This window comes from Mauremys mutica, chromosome 8 (genome assembly GCF_020497125.1).
Source record: "Mauremys mutica isolate MM-2020 ecotype Southern chromosome 8, ASM2049712v1, whole genome shotgun sequence".
NCBI classification, from domain to species: domain Eukaryota; kingdom Metazoa; phylum Chordata; order Testudines; family Geoemydidae; genus Mauremys; species Mauremys mutica.
The window spans coordinates 62,080,111-62,099,160 of NC_059079.1; positions in this window are offsets into that span (position 1 = coordinate 62,080,111).

The following is a 19,050-nucleotide window of genomic DNA, read 5'->3' on the forward strand; positions in this document are numbered from 1 at the left end:
GTTATACACACACAAAGTAAATTTAAAACATTATTAAGGTTGCAAAGTCAAGACCTCAAAAATTAGAAAATACCATTATTATTATTATTGTTATTATTATTAATTATTCCTTGCTTTTACAGAAATGTAGGGCTGGAAGGGACCTCAAGAGCTCATCTAGTCTATCCTCCCCCCTGAGGCAGGATTAAGTATAACTAGCCCATCTGGACAGGTGTTGTCTCACCTGTTCTCAAAAACCTCCAATGATGGGGATAACCTTCCTTGGTAATCTGTTCTAGTGCTTAACAATCCTCAGAGTTAGAAAGTTTTCCCTAATATCTAACCTAAATCTCCCTTGATGCAAACTAAGCCAATTACTTCTTGTCCTACTCTTGGTGGACATGGAGAACAATTTATCACTGTCCTCTTTATAGAAACCCTTTAGATATTTGAAGACTGTTACCATGTCTCCCTTCAGCCTCCTCTTCTCTAAATTAAAACATACCCAAATCTTTCAACCTTTCTCCAGAAGGTCAGGTTTTCTCAACCTTTTATTTTTCTTGCTCTCCTCTGGAGTCTCTCCGGTTTGTCCACATCTTTCTTAAAGTGTGGTGTGGTCCAAAATTGACACAGTACTCCAGCAAAGGCCTCACTAGTGCCGAGTACAGTGAAACAATTACCTCCCATGTCTTATATAAGATAGTCCTGCTAATACATCTCAGAATGACGTTTGCTTTTTTTTTTTTTGCAACAGCATCACATTGTTGACTCATTCAATTTGTGATCCACTATAACCCCCATATCTTTCTCAGAAGTAATACTGCCTAGCCAGTTATTCCCCATTTTGTATTTTATTTTGTGCATTTGATTTTTCCTTTGTAAGTGTAGTACTTTGTACTTGTCTTTATTGATTTTCATCTTATTGACCGCTCAGACCAATTCATCCAGGTCATTTTTAATTCTAACCCTGTCCTCCAAAGTACTTGCAACATCTCCCAGCTCAGCGTCATCCACAAATTTAATATCTCTACTTCATCACCCAAGTCATTAATGAAAATACTGAATTGTACCAGACAAAGGACAGACCCCTGCGAGACCCCACTTGATGTCAGTGATTCCCGTCAAAGTGGGAAGACATAAGTACTCTTGGAGTATGACTTTTCAACCAGTTGTGCACCCACCTTATAGTAATTTTATCTAGACCATATTTCCTTAGTTTGTTTATGAAAACGTCATATGGGACTGTGTCAAAAGCCAAATGAAAGTCCAGATATATCATATCAGCTATCCCTCCTCCCCATCCACTTGGCTGGTTTCCTTGTGAAAGAAGGAAATTACAATGTTTTGGCTTGATTTGTTCTTGACAAATTCATGTTGCCTATTGCTTCATACCTTATTATCCTCTAGGTGCCTACAAATTGATTGGTTAATAATTTGTTCCAGTATCTTTTTAGTTACTGAAGTTAGGCTGACTGCTCTATAATCTCTGGGTCTTCCTTTTCTTGTTAAAGATAGGTACTATGTTTGACTACCTCCAGTCCCCTGAGACATCACCACCCTCTGTGTGGTTCTTAAAAAGGATTGTGAATGGTTCATAGTTTGCTTCAGCTAGTTCCTTACGTAGCATCCGATGAAGTGGGTATTCACTCATGAAAGCTCATGCTCCAATATATCTGTTAGTCTATAAAGTGCCACAGGACTCTTTGCTGCTTTTACAGATCCAGACTAACACGGCTACCCCTCTGATACTTACGTAGGGTGAATTTCATCAGGCCCTGCCAACTTGAATACATCTAACTTATCTAAATATTCTTTACCCTGTTATTTCCCTATTCTGATCTGCATTACTTCCCCCTGGTTGTCAACAGTAATTGCGGAAAGCATCCGGTAATACCCGTTTTTAGTAAATGTGGAAAGGACAAAAGGCATTAAATAATTCAGCTGTCTCTGTGTCATCCATTATTTGCTCTCTTTCCGCAATAAGTAATGGGTCTACATTGTCCTTTCCCCTTCTCTTACTTCTAATATATTTATAGAACCTCTTATTCCCTTTTATGTCCTTTGTTAGTTGTAACTCATTTGTGCTTTAGCCATTCTGATTTTCTCCCTACATGCTTTCCCTATTCTTTTGAAATCATCCATAGCAATTTGTCCTTGTTTCCACTTTTTATACAATTCCTTTTCGATTTTCAGGTCATTAAAGAGCCTCTGATGCAGCCATATTGGTTTCTTCCTATTCTTCCCATCTTTTTTCTGCATCAGGATAGTTAGCTGTTGTATCTTTAATATTATCTCTTTTCAGAACTGGCACCTCTTCTGAACTCCCTTTCCCCCTTAGATACTCTTCCCATGGGACCACACCTACCAATTCTCTGAGTTCGTTGAAGTCTGCTTTTTTGAAGTCCGTTGTCTTTATTCTGCTGCTCTCACTCCTTCCATTCCTTTGAATCATGAAACTCTCTCATTTCATGATCACTTCTATGAGCTTTTCATCAGTAGCTCTCAAAGTGCCATTATAAAGGAGGTAATACTAGAAAATATACACAGGGGTGTTTACTTCTGGACATTTGCATCACTAATTCTCAGAATAATTTCTTTTTCTTTTTCTTCATTTTGTAAGAGTCAAAATGAAAAGCAACCTGAGGGTGATATTATGGGACCTGATTCTGCTCCCATTGATTTCAATGGCGCTTTATTGAATCCTTAACAATTTTTTTAGAAATGGCCTTCCATTCATTAATAAACTACTTTACTTGATTTGTTAATATTTGGATACACTAAGGTGGTTGTTTTGCATTGGTGGTTTATACACACACCCACAAATAGAGTAATATGATTGATTGATGATTGGTGATCCCTTGATTTCGAGGATGATCTCTACAATGGATTTACATATGGGTCCTGAGATGACTTAGGAGTCCAATCCTGGAACCACAAATCCGCCTGCAGTAAGTACAGACATTTCGTGGTAGACCAACTGCATGCTGGGAGAAAGTTATTTCTTTTTCCATCCTCCTTGCTCTCTTTTCAGCTTTGAAGGCAAGGCGCTTCTCCTCAAAGTGGGTCACTGTCTGATGGAGGATATGGCGCCATTAGGATCGGTTGATGGCTTGCTCTTACCAGCTTGTGATGGGCCTAGCAGTCAGCTCACCCTGTCCCACTGTATGGCCCTTTAGGATTTTGAGAGCTCTTGTGGAAGCAAGAATCTAGGAAATAAGATATATTGACCAAGAAGAAGTGGTCTCAGGAACAAGTAGTGTTTTTTGGGGGGAACCAGTGACTGCTTCTTTAAAGGGGCCAGGACTGGGAGTCTTGCAGAGTGGCTGAAGCAAGGCTCCCCTCTTTCCTAGCCAATTGGAATGAACTTTGGGAAGGGGATGAGCATATATGCTGCCTTTCCCCTCATACCAAGAGAGACACCAGCTTGTGGGGAGGCCTCTATGCTGAACTTTCTTAGCCTGAGGGTGAAAGGGCTAATTGGGAGGAAAAGGGCCAGCTGGAGGAGACCCTACAGCTGGCTTACAGTACCACCTAGTGCCCATGAGGAGGGCTAGGGCCTCCTGAACAGTGGGAGGAAATCTATCAGGACTCTTATACGGCCCCAGAGTGGGTGTGAACTCAACACACTAAAGGAGTGGTTTGTGCTCTATAAAGGGAGTATGAATAAACCAGAACCATGAAGTGGGGTATTTTGTTTGAAGTAATCTGGGCTGGATGACTGATGGGAAGAATCTGAGTGGGTGCTAAGGGCAATGCACCTGCAAGCCTCTGAGGTGCTACAAGGGGGTGCACTAGCACAGCCAATGGTGTGTGATGTGTGTGGTGCGTGTGGGCAGTCTCAGTGAATGGAGTTGTGTGGGCAATGGGAGCTGGCTTACCCACAGCTGTTGCCATGATTCTTGTTTGCTTTCAGTGAGGAGCCAGCAGAAGTGGTGGGAGCTGCTCTCCTGTCAATCTGTGGAAGGGAAACAAAGAGCGAGGCAGGCAGCAGGGAGAGGGTAGCACGGGAGCAGGGACGGGGTCGGGGAAACAGGGATTATGCAGCCTCTGTGTGTACGCCCCAGACTCACCTGGGGGGGGGGGCTTTTGGGGTCGGGGAGAGGTGTGGAAGAATGCAGTGGTGCCAACCTCAGTGATTTTGGGTACTTTTGACATGTGATTGGCAAAAACTCAAGCTTTGAGGTTGGCAGCCCCGCTAGGAGGCTCTGTGTGAAAGCGTGCAAGCAGAGTCTTTGTGGAAAGAACCAGCTCAAAGCAAGGAGGTTTGAGTGGTGTGTCTCTGCCTTAGGGAGCAGCCTGCTTTTCTCTCCCTGTTTTGGGTTCTTGTGTGTTATTGTGCTGAATTCTAAAAAATAAAGTCATGTTACATTGCAGCCTTCCAGCAAGAATATTTAGGTTTTTATCTAACTTCTATATGTATGCTGGGAACATAATAGTCACCCCATTACACTTGTTTATAAAGAAAAATTAATTCACAATGTTCAGAAATAAGATACGAATGGGATCATATTGTGTAGGTGACGATGAGATAACCATGACTTCTTTCAGCAAAAGAGAGCAGAACTGAAAAGGTAACTGTGATGGGGTGTTCATCCCACACTGGCATGGAAGGGGTTAATATAGGCCTCAGGGGCCTGCCATACCCCATCCCAGAAAGGAGCAGGGGAGGTGCAGGGGCGGCGTTACAAATTTGGCCGCCCCAAGCAGTCATGCCCGGGAGGCGCCCCCGAGCCGCGGGAGCAGTGGACCTCCCACGGGCATGACTGCGGAGGGTCCGCTGGTCGCGCGGCTCGGCTGGACCTCCCGCAGCTGCGGGCGGTTCGCTGGTCCGGCGGCTCCGGTTGAGCTGCCGCAGGCATGCCTGCGGGAGGTCCAGCCGAGCCGCGGGACCAGCGAACCGTCCGCAGTCATGCCTGCGGGAGGTCCACTGGAGCCGCCGGCCAAGCGTCCCCTCCGCAGTCATGCCTGCGGCAGGTCCGCTGCTCCCGGGGCTCCGGTGGACCTCCCGCAGGCATGACTGCGGCAGGTCCGCCGGCCCAGCCTGCCGCCCCCCCGGGAAAGGGCTGCCCCAGGCGGGTGCTTGCCCCGCTGGGCTCTGGAGCCGGCCCTGGGGAGGTGAGTCCTCCATGCAGCCTAGGAAGACTTCACAGGAAGCAGCCAATTGGAGGGAGGCTGCACAGAGCAGTCAATCAGGGCCTAATGGGCTTTTACAAAAGGCGCTGTAGGGGCAGAGTCAGTCTGAGTTGTTGCGGGGAGCTCAAGGAGGGAGGACTGTGTTCCTAACAGGCTGCAGCAAAGGTAGCATTACAGACAGAGCAGTTGCTGGCAAGGACAGGGGATCAAGAGGGAGCTCCTGGATGGCCGTTGGGAGTGAAGGACTGAGGTTGTGGGGAAGTGGCCCAGGGAATTTAAGCAGCATTGAAGGAAGTTAAGGAGATGCAGCAGGAGGCTGTTATCCACAGGGTCCCTGGGTCAGGACACAGAGTAGTGGGCAGGCCTGGGTCTCTGCCATTTGCCACTGGGGAATTGGCTTGAAAGGGGAAATATGGCTGTTGACTTGGCCAGAAGGCCGAGTCATGAAGAGGACATTACGGTACTTGCAGGCAGGTCTGCAGGCGGAGAGAGGCACCACCTGAAGAGGGCACACTGGCTGGCAGAGCTATTCCCCATGAAGGCCAGTCGGAGGCGCCTCTGTGGTGAGTGGACCCCATCACAGTAACTCTGAACTTTCAAACAATACTTCTAAGGGAGTAAGGTCAAAGACCTAATGTTGGAGACTTCCAGGTTTTCCTGCCAGAAATTTGCAGTTTCTTTGAAATTATTCAACATAAAGACCCCAGTGGAGAACTATGGGGGACAGATTGATGCCGCTTAGCCATTGACACAGTGACGTATTATCGCCTAGGCCAGTGGTCCCCAACCTTTTTCATCTGGCGGGTGCCAGACGAAGGACCGTGGCGGTGGTTGAGCATCTGCTGAAATGCTGCCAAAACGCCGCCGAATTTCAGTGCATTTAGGCGGATGCTCGACCGCCAGCCAGGACGCAGGCACATTTAGATGCCATGGTGCCCGCGGGCACTGCGTTGGGGACCCCTGGCCTAGGCTGACAAGGCCTAGGCCTAGGGTGGCAAATTTGCAGGGGCAGCAAATTTATAATAGCAGCATTTTTTTAATCACAGCATCAGTGACACTGTGATTCTACCAATCACAGCGCGTATTAAAACCACCAATGACGGTGCGACGCCATTTAGTAAACATACTCGCGAGAATCCTAAACATTAATAATATGACCAGAAAGAAGGAATTAAGCGGTTCTCAGTTTTGGATCCATGTGCGGTCCCATGCTATAAGCGAAATCGCACTATACAGATGCGCATTCAAGCGAGGGTCTGCTGTACTTGTAATTTTATTTATAATAAAACTTGTAAATGTTCAATTATTTTAATGATATTCAGATTCATTTTAGTTCAAATGAATTTGTAAAAAAACTAAAACAAGTTCATATGGGGCGGCAATTATTTCAGGGCCTAAGGGTGGCAAAATCATTAATCCACTCCTGCATTGACAGAAACAGGAAAAAAGATAGCAATGACCCACACACCTACTCTTCCATTCTATGGGAGGACAGCAGGGTTCTAGCTATGGCTGTAATGTACTTAGGGGCAGTTTGTCACTAATTTCAGATGAGAGAACATATGCAGTGTGTCAAAACTCTGACTAGGTTTCTAGGTGAGATTGACCACTTATTTCTCTTCCCTCAAAGGGCACTGTAGTGAGGCGGTCTGGCTCCCGGCCGCACCTGAGAGGGAGGAGCCAGAACAGCTGCCACAGTGGTCGGAGCCATTGCCGCCTGTCCCCGCCCCCCGGAAGTCAAGGGGCGGGACAGGAAGTATAAAAGCCCCGGCCCAGCGCTCAGTTGCAGCCCGGCGGCCGGAGAGGACAGACGCTCCTGACCGAGCTCCTGCTGGACCGAGCCTGCCCCGAGCCAGGTACCCTGAAGAAGGCTGGCCGAGCCTTCCCCGAGCCAGGTACCCTGAAGAAGGCTGGCCGAGCCTTCCCCGAGCACGGCACCCTGAGGAGGACTGGCCGAGCCTTCCCCGAGCACGGTACCCTGAGGAGGACTGGCCGAGCCTTCCCTGGGCCCGGTACCCCGAGGAGCTACCCGAGCGTAACCCCGACCCGCGTCCTGAGGAGCAGCCCGAGCTAGCTGACACTCAGCACGCCGAGGAGCCCATGGTGTGGGACCCAGCGCCAGACACCAGTACTGAACAGGTACCCATGGAGGGGGAAATGGAAAGTAGCCCGGGGGTAGCTGACCCCAGTCTGGCTACAGCAGACGTTGAGCCGATGTCGGTGAGTTGTGGTCAGGACCCCACCGACACAGCAGCAGACTAACTGCTGCTGTTAGGGCCCCGGGCTGGGACACAGTGGAGTGGGTGGGCCTGTGTCCCCCCTGCCACCCCACTCACGGGTGGCAGTCTCCCCCTCACCCCAGCGCTCAGACAGTGAGCCCTGAGCCCTGAACTATCGCTGTTGCTCAGCTCCTGCCAAGGACCTGAGCCCTGAACTATCGCTGTTGCTCAGCTCCTGCCAAGGACCTGAGCCCTGAACTATCGCTGTTGCTCAGCTCCTGCCAAGGACCTGAGCCCTGAACTATCGCTGTTGCTCAGCTCCTGCCAAGGACCTGAGCCCTGAACTATCGCTGTTGCTCAGCTCCTGCCAAGGACCTGAGCCCTGAACTATCGCTGTTGCTCAGCTCCTGCCAAGGACCTGAGCCCTGAACTATCGCTGTTGCTCAGCTCCTGCCAAGGACCTGAGCCTAGAACTGCTGTTTGCTGCCCCGCCCTGACTGAGGGCTTGGGGCTTAAATTACTGACTCTGTGGGCTCAGCCCCTGCCAAGGATCTGAGCCTAGAACTGCTGTTTGCTGCCCCGCCCTGACTGAGGGCTTGGGGCTTAAACCACTGACTCTGTTTGCTCAGCCCCTGCCTGAGGGTCTGAGCTAGAACCGCTGTTGGTTGCCCTGCCCTGACTGAGGGCTTGGGGCCTAATCTACTGACTCTGTTTATTTTTGCTCAGCCCCTGCCTGAGGGTCTGAGCCCGTGGACCTTCGGAGACTGACTTGCAGATTTAGGCCGTGTAGTGACGCGGTCTGGCTCCCGGCCGCACCTGAGACGGCCGAGCCCCCCCCCACCGGACCCTTACACGTGGTGCCTTCTCTGAGGACTCTTGCCCAGGATGTGGGCGCGAGCTCTTGAGGCCGGTGAAAAGGGGGCCGCGGGAGAGAGGCCTCCCGCCTGAGAGATGGATCTTTCCCAGCTCCTGGCCCTCATGACAGAGAGCCAGGAGCGACAACAGGCGGCCCAGTCGCGCCAGCAACAGGAGCAGCAGGCCGCCCATCAACAACAGCAGCAGCAGCTCGTCGAGCAGCTAGGTTCTCAACAACGGCAGGTCATTCAAGACCTGGTTACCCAGCACCAGGACTTTCAGCGGCAATGTGTCCAGCAGCTCGCAGCGGCACTGACTCGACCGGGGAAACCCCAGCCAGGAGGTGCTGCAGGAGCCCCGTGGCCCAGCCCCCCAATCCGGCTGAAGAAGATGGGGCCCGGCGACGACCCCGAAGCCTTTCTCGTCACATTCGAGCGGGTGGCCGTCGTCGCCGGCTGGGCTCAGGACCAATGGGCCACCATCCTGGCCCCATACTTAACGGGGACTGCTCAGACGGTCTATCGAGGCTTGTCTGTGGAGGCAGCCCAGGACTACAGCCAGGTGAAAGCCGCTATTCTGGATGCCCTCGATGTGAGTCCGGAGACCTACAGACAACGGTTTAGAAGCCTGGCATATCCTCCAGGGGCCCGGCCTCGGATAGTGGCCCAGGAGCTGTGAGAGACCTGCAAAAAGTGGCTACAGCCCGAACGCCGGACATCAGAGGAGCTGATGGAGCAGGTAGTACTGGAGCAGTTCGCTCATGTACTCCCGCCGCAAGGAAGATCCTGGGTCCTCCGCCATAGGCCGGCGACAGTGGCCGCGGCCGTTACATTAATGGAGGACTTCCTCGCATGTTGCGTTGCATGCGGGACGGATAAAGCACAACAACCAATATGATTGCAAGCTGAATCGTTTATTATGTACAATGCATCATATTATATAGACTTCTCCATATTAGCAAACGTCAGACCCACCAACATTACATTGCTGCTGATTGGTTCTTTGTCCGATACACACGCTTTTCACATACATTCTCATGCATATAACTTTAATTACAACATCTACTTTCCGCCTATCTCATTTAATATTGGCTACATCTAGTATCAAACAGCCTTGCAACTGCCAATAGTCAGCACATAACACAAGAAATTACAAAAATCAGGTAAGGCTAACAAAAGCACTTTACATAAAGGTACTTTGGGTCACACAGGCCCAAAGCCATCCTCCCGAGTTACCTAGATTTATGCCTAGTAACACCAACTCCTCCCCCCTTTGAGAATACTCAACAAACTTTTGGCTGAGTTTTCTCAAACTTTGAGGACAAAAAACAATTAAACTCTAGGAAGCTGGGGTTAGTAATGAGGGGGTAATTAGTTCCACATTCATCCTCCCCATGGACCCGGCAGGATTCGGTATGTGAGAGCCCTCACCCCCCAACCGGTCCACATGCTGGGGAGGAGCACTGCGAATGTTCACACTTCCACCCAGACAGTGTCCAAGTATGTCTCTACAGTCCCAGATCAGATGGTACTTCTAATGTATCTGTAAGGGCAGTGGGCCATCCTGGTGCTTAAAATCACTCCGAATGGCCATCCGCTGGTCATTCAGGATTTCAAACGTACTAGCTCCCACTGCAATGCCTTTCCAGCCTCAGTAATAGCCCATACCATCTCTGCCAGTAGCCTTTGGATCCTAAAACCAATGGCGGAAATGACATGTAACTCACCAACTCCAGGCTGTACTTGGATTAGCGGAGCTCCAACAATAAAAAACTAAATAAGGGCAATATCATTTACAATCCAATTAGGGAGGGCAATACATGCTTAAAAAAAAATTTCTCCAGAACACAGGGCGCAGCCTGTAAAATAAACCCCAAAATCCAATTAATACCACATTTCTCAGCAGGAGTCCCAAATTTCTTCCTGCCAGTGTACAATTCTTTATTTCTTCACCAGGGTCAGTTCTCAATGTCCTTTTAGTCAGGAATTTCTGGACTTTGGCAATGTCAGTGATGTGAGTGTTTTTTCTTCTTTTCCACCACCGTCGTGGTTCAGCTTCTACGGGGAAAATTACCAGGACATCATCCTGTAGTGGTTTTGCTTCTTTCAAAAAAAAAATAAAAATCCAATAACACAATGGGGGCTGCCAGCGGACAAGGGAGAGGTTAACCAGCACGTCACCTTGTCCTTTTTCCTGCTGTCCAGAAACACAGTAAAGCTAGAAAAGAAAATAGGCTAATCATCAGTAGGAGAATTCTTCTGATGTTAAGGGGTCTTTTTGCAGTGAGAATCATGGGTCCAAGCAGTCAGTCTCCTGGTTCCAAGGAGTGGCAGGGCTGCTAGGATCTTTGGGCAGCTCTTCCATACCTGTAAGAAGAGACACTAACACATTCCGTTAGTGCCTGGTAGGGTTTTTCAGCTCTCACAGCTTTTTGGGCCCAGTCAAGCCCCCCTTTGTCTTGGCTGTCCGCCAAGTCTTAGCTGTGAGCAATGTGTCCTTGACTGGGGCGAGAAAAGAATGAGCTTTCTTCGGTTAACTCATTCTGTTCTTTTTCCTTCCCTGCTTGGCTTCTTTTAATCTGTGCATCCTGTGTCAGAACACCCAGCTGTTGCTGCTCATACCGGAGAAGCATAACGGTTTTCCCGGCACTGTCCCAGGCTCAGGCCAGCCAGCGTAGGACGCCTTCTCCAGGTTCCTGCCAAAACAACTTACTCGCTTGTAGGTCCGAACGACCTCCGGGGCCACGGCACGAGCCTCTGCCTGCGCTGTGCACTCCAACGTCTTCCCGTCCAGGGCTCGCTTCCAGCGGAGCACCTCCTCGTCCTGTGCCCGAAGGGCGGTCAGGAGGAGCCTCCCTAGCTCCCCCTCTTTTCTTAATAAGTGAGTCAGTGCAGCAGGGGAAATCTTTTCCCCCTGTCGGTTCATGATGTGCAATAAAAGCTTCTGTGTTATCTTTTCTTCAGCTGATACAGCGGTACTCATAACTTAGCCAGCCGTTTACCTATGAGCTCAAACGCGCCTCTCTCGGACGCCCAGGAGCCGCTATTCCACGGTACCTCCTGCAGCAGCTGTAACCCGCAGCCGCTCACCTGTGAGCTCAACCGCGCCTCTCTCGGATGCCCAGGAGCCGCTATTCCACGGTACCTCCTGCCGGCTGTAATCCCCGCTTTTTCACTTCCCGGCGAACGATCCAAACTATGTGAATCGCATCACGTCGGGGTCACCATTTGTTGCGTTGCATGCGGGACGGATAAAGCACAACAACCAATATGATTGCAAGCTGAATCGTTTATTATGTACAATGCATCATATTATATAGACTTCTCCATATTAGCAAACGTCAGACCCACCAACATTACATTGCTGCTGATTGGTTCTTTGTCCGATACACACGCTTTTCACACGCATGGCCCTTTGCTTACTGATTTCCCATTTCCCATGCAACTCATCTGATTTATGGACTTGTTTATCACCTTGAAACCGATCCCAGCTAGGCCACCTGGCGTCTGCCTCCCTCTGGCAGTTCCCTACTTTCTCACAACAACTTTATCTCACCCCACTGTCCTTGATGTCCGCTGCCGTAACTTTCCACCAAGGCAGCATAGGGATAATGCAATCCCACACTCGCAGCTGAAGCCCCGCTGGGTGCGGCTGGCCAGACAGCCACGGTCCGGACGGAACGCCCCAACCCAGAAAAGAAGGGGGCGCCCACCCTCACGGACATACGAGTTTCCTCCCGTGGAGCAGAGGCCCGTACCCGTACTGCCGCGTCCTCCGGGAGACCCGCGCGGACCCTGGTGCCCGCACCAAGAGGGGACTACCGGCACCCGCCTGGACGTAACCCCGGGACCCGGTCACGGACGCGACGAGCAGACCTGGGGCCCTGTTTCTCCTATGGAGAGTATGGCCATTTACAGCGGGACTGCCCAGGACTGGAGTGTACCTTTGGCCAGGTTTACTCAGGGGAAGGCCGTGCCCGGCGTTGGCAAGCGACCAAGATCACCGTGCCCGTGGTCGTTGAGGGGCGCCCGACGGTGGCCCTCCTCGACTCAGGCTGCAGCCAGACACTGGTCTGTCAAACCGTGGGCCCGCCGGCTGACAACCGCCTGGGGAAGATTCAGCTGCAGTGTATCCATGGGGATGTACGGCCCTACCCAAGTACCCGGGCCCAACTTACTATTGATGGGGTCACCCGGCTGATGACAGTGGGACTCGCTCCACGGCTGGCGTACCCGGTGATCCTGGGTCGGGACTGGCCCGAGTTCCCCGCCGTACTACGCCACCATGCCAAAAGCAGCCCGCGGGTCACGCCAGCCTTAAAAGGGGAGGCCGCAGAGACCGAGGAGGACGAGGCAGGAGTCCCCGACCACGCCAGCCCGACAGGGGGACCTAAAGGTGCGGCCCCAGGAGTCGGCGAGGATCTCTCGGCGCCTACGGACTTCTGCCGGGATCAACGGGCCGACCCAACACTCAAACAGACCTATGACCAGCTGGCCATCATAGATGGGACTGTCCTCGACCCACATCGAGCGGCGCAGTGGCCGCACTTTGAGCTGCGGCGGGAGCGCCTGTATCGCGTCAAGAGGGACCCCTGCATGGGGGATACCCGGACACAACTCCTCGTGCCTCGGTGTCACCGCCGGGCAGTCATGAAGTTGGCCCACGACATCCCAGCGGCCGGGCACCTCGGGCATGAGAAGACGCTGGCTCGAATCCTGGGGCGCTTCTTCTGGCCAGGAGTACACCAGGAGGTAAAGAATTATTGTAGTTCTTGCCCGGAATGCCAGTTGGCTGCCCCAGCCCGAACCCCCAAGGCACCACTGGTCCTGATGCCTCTAATCGAGACCCCCTTTGAACGTGTGGCCATGGATCTGGTGGGGCCTCTCCCAAAGAGCAGTGCGGGGTTCCAATATATTTTAGTCATGATGGACTATGCTACCCGGTTCCCCGAAGCAATCCCTCTCCGAAACATCACCGCCCGCACCATCGCAGCTGAGCTGGTGAAGGTCTTCGCCCGCGTCGGCCTGCCCCGGGAGATCCTCACGGACCAGGGGACGAACTTTACGTCACGGCTGCTCCAGCAGGTATGTGAGGTCTTGGGAATAAAGCAACTCCGGACGTCCGTATACCACCCCCAGACCGATGGGCTGGTCGAAAGATTTAATCGGACGCTGAAGGAGATGCTGCGTAAGTTTCCCCAGGAGGACCTTCGCCAATGGGACCAGCTTCTTCCGCCCCTGCTCCTGGTGGTGCGAGAAGTTCCCCAGTCATCAACTAAGTTCTCACCCTTTGAATTACTGTACGGCCGGCAACCCCGGGGCCTGTTGGACCTCATGCGGGAAACCTGGGAGCAAGCCCCATCACCAGCCCAGGGCCTATTAAAATACATACTCCAGCTCCAGGAGCGCCTTCAGCAGGCGGGAGCTCTGGCACGGGAGAATTTGAAAGCCGCCCAAGAGACGCAGGCCCAGACGTACAACCGGGGAGCCCAAACTCGGGACTTTCAACCCGGAGACCGGGTGTTACTCCTCCTCCCCTCCAGTGAATCAAAGATTCTGGCCCGGTGGCAGGGACCATATGAGGTGGTCCGGAAGGTGGGCCCGGTTACCTATGAAATTAAGCAGCCGGACCGGAAAAAGAGGATCCAGCGCTACCACGTCAACCTCCTAAAACCCTGGCGGGAATGCGAAGGTCTTCTGATTAACCCCTACCCGCCAGAGCCGGAGCTAGGACCCCAGGTCGCCCATACCGAGGACCCCGGGGAACCCCAGATTGGGGCGACCTTAACAGAGGAGCAACTTAAACAAACCCGGTGCCTCCTACAAGCCTTCTCCCGCACCTTCACGGCTCAGCCAGGATCCACTACCTTGGTACAGCATCGAATCCAGACTGAGCCCGGGGTGATGATCTGGGGCACGACCAGGCCCCTGCCGTATCATCGGAGGCAGGTCATTGAGGAGGAGGTACGGGCTATGTTGGACTTGGGGGTGATTGAGCCATCGCAAAGTGAGTGGCGGAGCCCAGTGGTGCTGGTACCGAAGCCCGACGGCTCACAGCGGTTTTGCATCGACTTCCGGCGTGTCAATGCCATCTCCAAGTTTGATGCCTATCCCATGCCTCGGATAGATGAGCTGTTGGCCCGCTTAGGGGAGGCCCGTTATATTACCACGCTCGACCTAAGTAAGGGGTACTGGCAGATCCCCCTGGAACCAGCCTCCAGGGAGAAGACCGCGTTCGCCACCCCCACTGGCCTGTACCAATTTACCCGGATGCCTTTCGGCCTCCATGGGGCCCCGGCCACGTTTCAGCGCCTAATGGACCGCCTCCTCCAGCCACATCAGGACTACGCAGCCGCCTACCTGGATGACGTGGTCATTTACAGTCCTCGGTGGGAGAACCACCTAGAAAGGGTCGCAGCTGTCCTGAGGTCCCTGCGGAAGGCCGGGTTAACAGCCAACCCTAAGAAATGTCGCATTGGCTGGCAAGAGATCACGTACCTGGGATATACTATCGGGCATGGACAGGTAAAACCTCTTGTCGGCAAGGTCCAGGCCATCGCAACCTGCCCCCCGCCAGCCACGAAGCGCCAGGTGCGTCAATTTCTGGGGCTGGCAGGGTATTACAGACGGTTTATTCCCCAATTCGCGGCGATTGCCGCCCCCTTAACGGGGCTCCTGACAAAGGATAGCCCACGGCAGGTGAACTAGACCCGCGAGTGTGACGAGGCCTTCCAGACACTGAAGACGAGCCTCTGCAGCGAGCTGGTCTTGTACAGTCCTGATTTCCACCCGACATTTGTGTTACAGACAGACGCCTCGGAAGTGGGACTTGGGGCCGTCCTTTCTCAAGAAACAGAGGGGGAAGAGCACCCGGTTCTTTACATCAGCCGGAAGCTGTTTCCCCGAGAGGAAAAACTATGCGGTGGTCGAAAAAGAAGCCCTCGCTGTGAAGTGGGCCTGTGAAGCCCTGAGGTATTACATCCTCGGAACCCCCTTCACCTTGGTCACCGACCACTCCGCCCTCCAGTGGTTGGCCCGCATGAAGGACCATAATATGCGGCTGCAGCGGTGGTACTTGGCCCTGCAGCCCTATGCCTTCACTGTGCGTCATAGGGCCGGGAAGGACCACGCTAACGCGGACTTCCTCTCCCGGCTGGGGGGTATGGAAGGGGCTGGCCCCACTGCATGGGAGCCAGCCTTGAGGGGGGGGGGGCGTGTAGTGAGGTGGTCTGGCTCCCGGCCGCACCTGAGAGGGAGGAGCCAGAACAGCCGCCACAGTGGGCGGATCCATTGCCGCCTGTCCCCGCCCCCTGGAAGTAAAGGGGCGGGACAGGAAGTATAAAAGCCCCGGCCCAGCGCTCAGTTGCAGCCTGGCGGCCGGAGAGGACAGATGCTCCTGACCGAGCTCCTGCTGGACCGAGCCTTCCCCGAGCCAGGTACCCTGAAGAAGGCTGGCCGAGCCTTCCCCGAGCCAGGTACCCTGAGGAGGACTGGCCGAGCCTTCCCTGGGCCCGGTACCCCGAGGAGCTACCCGAGCGTAACCCCGACCCGCGTCCTGAGGAGCAGCCCGAGCTAGCCGACACTCAGCACGCCGAGGAGCCCATGGTGTGGGACCCAGCGCCGGACACCAGTACTGAACAGGTACCCATGGAGGGGGAAATGGAAAGTAGCCCGGGGGTAGCTGACCCCAGTCTGGCTACAGCAGACGTTGAGCCGATGTCGGTGTGTTGCGGTCAGGACCCCACCGACACAGCAGCAGACTAACTGCTGCTGTTAGGGCCCCGGGCTGGGACACAGTGGAGTGGGTGGGCCTGTGTCCCCCCTGCCACCCCACTCACGGGTGGCAGTCTCTCCCTCACCCCAGCGCTCAGACAGTGAGCCCTGAGCCCTGAACTATTGCTGTTGCTCAGCTCCTGCCAAGGACCTGAGCCCTGAACTATTGCTGTTGCTCAGCTCCTGCCAAGGACCTGAGCCCTGAACTATTGCTGTTGCTCAGCTCCTGCCAAGGACCTGAGCCCTGAACTATCGCTGTTGCTCAGCTCCTGCCAAGGATCTGAGCCTAGAACTGCTGTTTGCTGCCCCGCCCTGACTGAGGGCTTGGGGCTTAAACCACTGACTCTGTTTATTTTTGCTCAGCCCCTGCCTGAGGGTCTGAGCCCGTGGACCTTCGGAGACTGACTTGCAGATTTAGGCCGTGTAGTGACGCGGTCTGGCTCCCGGCCGCACCTGAGACGGCTGAGCCCCCCCCCACACCGGACCCTTACAGGCACCTTCTCTTGATGATTGTGATGGAAGAAGTAATGCTAAAGACTGTACTGTAAAGATTCCAGTTAGACACATACCAAATGTAAAAGCTTTTGCATTTTAAAGAAAGAATGCTGTTGCATGTTTATGTAAGCTCTCTCTCTCTGTTGCTAAGCATATTAGTTGCTATTATTTTTAATACATTGCACTCTTCAGCTTTTACATCGGCCATTAGAAACATGGAGGGGAAAATTGCTACTTAAATATGAGAGGTGAATTCTCACATGTCCCTATTGTCTTAATGGTAAATCAAGACAGACATGTAACATTCCACTACCCCATGACTGTATATTGCTAATTGTTATGCACCTGATACTATATTTCTCCTACTTCCCCTTGCAGCTGCCCTCTAGTCCTCCTTCATTGGTGGGATGGGTTTGGATGAATGGAACATCCATCTTATCTGAGCCATCTCCTCTGTATCTGTGGCAGTGGCTCACATGAACAGGTGGCTTCTTATTTCCCTCCCAGCTAGAAGAGAGGTGCTCTTGGACCAAGGCAATCGGCCTGGTTATGTTCACCCACAGCATTAAAGTTTAACTGCACTTCTCACAGTAATCCCACCAGGGAAACACAAAACCTCCTGTTTATTTCACACACAAAGTGTTGCTAGAAGGCAGCAAAGCCCAACAGAGAAGAGAATGAGAGCTGCCTTAGTCAACATGTAGGGCTTCTGCTTTTTCTTTCAACTCTTCATTCACCCGTCTCTGGCAGCAGGCATGATGCTGTTGGGAAAATCTCTCCCTGTTCTAGTAAGGGCTGCTCCTTCTCCTCCCTTCCCCCACCAGAATTTCTCCAACACACACGTGAAATCTATCATTTGAATATGGGGATTAACCACTCTCCCCATCCAAGAAATATATGTCTATTATTAAACACAAATAACCAAAGCCCCGTTTCCCACCGCTGCTGCATTGGGATTTTAGACTGATGCAACCAGTCATCTGGTGTAATCCTCCTTTGTATTGGTGCCTGTAATAGTGCCCATGGTTTCTTACACTCCTGTAAAAGGCTCAGTGCATTGTCTTTCATCAACAATGTTATTGCTATGAATATGAGTTCTTTACACATTCCATAGGTGTGTATAGCATTTACAGACCAATGACAAAGGAAGCTTCCTACCCACAGGGGCTTACAGAATGCAAACTCTGATTTGTAGTAACACCAGCCTCCAAGCTCTCTTTTTCGTTCTTTTCTTACTGAGGGTCTGATTCCGCAAACCCTTATTGAAACAATTACTGGTGTGAAGAAGCACCTCGTAGCATTGTATTATGTGTTATTTAGGATCAAGGCCTTCTTCTGTAGGACATTGGCTGTGTGCATTTTACATTTTTAAGAGCCCATAGACAGTGCGTATGGGTGTTTCTTTGCATTTATATAATATATACAGTGGAAGTTTGTGTGTGTATGTTTTGTTTCCCTTCCTTGAATATGTAGCCCATGCAAAGGAGGCTTTTACATGCATTTTCAGTCAGAGAAAATTAAGTGACTTAGAAGCCTTAGTCCAGTCCTATCTTGAAAACACCTAAGTCACTTAAGAGCCTTATTGAAAGTTAATGGGACCCTCATTGCCTTAAGTCTGACCTCTTAATTCTGGCATTTCATAATTTTTGAGTGCTTGACTTTGCAACCTTAATCATGTTCTTTTTAACCTAGTTTGTGTGTGTAGTCTATGTTGATAATCATTAGATAGTTTTCCCCACTGGGAGGGGCAGCGGGGAAAGGAGCAGAATGCTGGCAGCAACTTTGATTTTGTAGTATTGCCCTGTAGCGATGCGGACTCACCCCTGCAGCACCTCCTGCTAGTTGTCCTCGGGAATTAGCTCTTCCAGCATCCGGAGCGCCCTCTACAGGCCAGTGATCTGCCTTACTGCTGGTCCATGTCCCTCTCAGGACCCGGTGCCCCTTTTACCTGGGGTGCTGCCCCTCTGGCAGTAACCTCTCAGAGCCTCAGGGTCTCCCCATCCCAGGGGAAACCCCCCCCCACTATCCCCACTTCGCCTCAGTGTTAGGCTACTGCCAGTCCCCATCTAGCCCCCGCTCACTGGGGCAGATTGCAGTGTAAACCACTCATCATAGGCTAAGGTGACCATTTTTTTCAAATTTAAAACCAGGACATTTAAAATAGCTCAGCCAGCATGAGTAATAGTCGCTGTCGTAGAATATAAGTTGAAAAAATATTGCGGAGTATGCTTATCTTTTTTTTTCTTTAAGTGAAAGAATACAATAAAATGTACTTCTTTTATTTATATTATATATTATGAAAGTAATTTTGCGAAAAAAAAACCAAATATTTGATTTGGGTAGATTTGTACTTAATTGTATACTTAGGATTTTGGGATCCAAGTAATAAAGAAACAAGTGTAGCAGTAAAACAAAATGGTTTTAATAAAAAATGGTACAAAAGTACTTAATCTACATTCCTAATTTTGCTTCTTATATTTTTGTGAAGAGTGGATTGATTTTAATAATAATTTGTTTTCCTGGATGTTTTTATAAAATTCCATGCAAGTTTGGTTAAAATTATATTTAGTAATTAGCAAACATTTCAAAGTTTCAAC